This window comes from Ceratotherium simum, chromosome 1 (assembly GCF_057802395.1).
Source record: "Ceratotherium simum simum isolate JZ-2026a chromosome 1, ASM5780239v1, whole genome shotgun sequence".
Taxonomy (NCBI): domain Eukaryota; kingdom Metazoa; phylum Chordata; class Mammalia; order Perissodactyla; family Rhinocerotidae; genus Ceratotherium; species Ceratotherium simum.
In genome coordinates this window covers 107,464,627-107,467,120 of record NC_141900.1, presented here as the reverse complement: position 1 = coordinate 107,467,120, position 2,494 = coordinate 107,464,627, and positions in this window count along the sequence as shown.

The following is a 2,494-nucleotide window of genomic DNA, read 5'->3' as shown; positions in this document are numbered from 1 at the left end:
TGCTCCTCTGCCCCCCACCCTTTTCAGCCTGCCTTCTCCAATCCAGGGCCAGGACCTCCATCCCCGCTTAAGGTGCCTGGTCAGGACAAAGCCGCTCGCTGCAGAGAGACAGGTAGCCTGTCTGATGCCAAAAAGGAGGCTTCAGGTTGTCTGCCTTTGTGAAGCAGACCCCTTCTCCTTTGTGAAACAGTCCTCCTTCTCCTTCAGCTCACACTGAAACTCTGACTTGTTGTACATCGGGAATGTCGCTTGTAGGATCTGACCTGCCACTCTCGCCAGTAAGGCTAAACCGCTGGATTAGTGTGCTCGGGCTGCCTTAACAAAGCACCGAAGATGGGTAGTGTAAACAAAAGAAATTTATTCTCTCACAGTCCTGGAGGCTGGAAGTCTGAGATCAAGCTGTTAGCAAGGTCGGTTCCTTCTGAGGCCTCTCTCCTTGGGATGTAGATGGCCGTCTTCTCCCTGTGTCCTCACGTGGTCACCCCTCTGTGAGTGTCTGTGTCCTCGTCTCTTCTCATAAGGACATCAGTCAGATTGAATTAGGGTCCACCCTCATGACCTCACTTTATCACCTTTATAAAAGCCCTATCCCCCAGACAGGTCACATTCCGAGGCACTAGATGTTAGAACTTCAACATATGAATTCTGGGGGGACCCAACTCAGCCTGTTACACCTCCCAAGTTCAGTTTCCAGCAGCGAATATGGAAATTGGAAGACTGAAGTGACCTGTGTTAAATGCCACCACTCTCAAGGTCTGCTTGTCTGGGCATGGGGCACTTGATACTCTTCATTCCTGTTCACAGAAACATCCAGTATATGGCCAGAGGCCCCATCTCTGTGCACAAAATATGACTAGGTAAGTGTGTGGGGTGTGAGGTCTAGAAGTTAGGTGGGTTTGGGGTCTCAGCAGCTGTGGTGAGGGTCCTTCTTACCATGTGATAGGTCAAGAGGTGTAAAAGGCCTTGTAATGAGTTGTGCCTTCTCTCTGGGCCCCCCAAGGGCAGAGCCTGACAGACAGGAAGGAGCTGATAAAGCAGAACTGGTCTGCACTCTCAGCTCCAGCCTTGTGCAGCAGAGGACCACCTTTCCTCCAGCGGCACGTCTGCAGAATGAACGATAATTTAGAGAAGCTTATTATGAGGTATCGGAGAGAATCTCAAGCCCGTCATTTCCAGAAGACGGGAAGGGCAGCACAGCACACTTTGCCAAAAGTTATGTGATCGATGTGTTAGTGGAATAGAAGTTAATCTCAAGTGTCTCCCGTTTATCAGCACTAGCGGGTGGAGTCACTTTACTGACATGTTCCACAGGAGCTGAAATAGAGGGCGTAGGAGAGGTTACCCTAGATAGACTTGCTAGAAATCCTCCCACCTTCTCTAAGTGCTCCTTCTAATGAAGGTGGTTATGGCAACAGGGCACAAGGAATAGGGGCTGATGTTTTTAACAGTTACTTTCTGTTTATGGTTCATGTTAATTGCTTACCTGATAAAATACTAGCAGACAAAAGGAAATGAAAGCGTTTCACAAATATTTGAGTTGCACGCTAGACAGCCAAGCTTAATCAACATTTGCATCTTGTAATATTTCTTACCACATCATAAAAAACGTGGTATTGAAATGAAAGCAAAATAATTCATTAATTGCCACTTCTTCCTTCTTGCAGACAGTGTTTCTTGCTGTCAGTAGCATATGTAGAGTGTCTTTTATACAATGTATATTTTAAGTGTCATCTGGGAGGTGTTAAATACATATTGAATAAAAACAGTAAAGAGATTTATTTATCTAATGAAAATATTAATAATAACCTCAGTAGACTGAAATTAGTATTATAATAACATCTTTCTCCAACAGGTGTACAGCATCCAGGGAGAGTCAAGAAGTATTTCAAGCCACTAGACACATGTGGCACATCTTCCTAAAACCTCATAGCACTGAAAGCTTGAAGGAAATAAACCTTTTCTTTGTTTTTAACCATAAGACAAACACTGAACGTATGGAGTAGAATGAAAGTTTTCACATGGACTTTCCAATAGAACAGACTTTTAAAAACTCTACCCTTGACTCAGACGTCATACCTCCAGGTCCCCATGTCCTAGTCTCTCCTTCTCTGCGGTGGGCACTTCACGAGGTTTTGGAAGCACTTCTCTTATTATGACACTGGATGTGGTAGCATTGGGCGGTCTCTCTGGTTGCAAATTAACAATATGGGAGGTAACTTGAGTAAGTGAACAGTCTGTATTTTAAAATATTTGTGGGTTTGGCGCTTCAAGTGATATATACAGAAAGAAGGAAAATCTAAGGATGTTTCCAAGTAAATTCCTCCATGAATCTGCTCCAATGCCTCAAGGAGAAGTCTGCATTTAGTGCATCAGTCATGACGTCACAAGCTGTGTAACATTTCCTCGTCTGCTCGCATTCTTTGAATAAAGACCATCTTTGCAGCAAATGCAAGACTAAACTTCAAACCAAGACCTCAAATGAACACAAATCTCC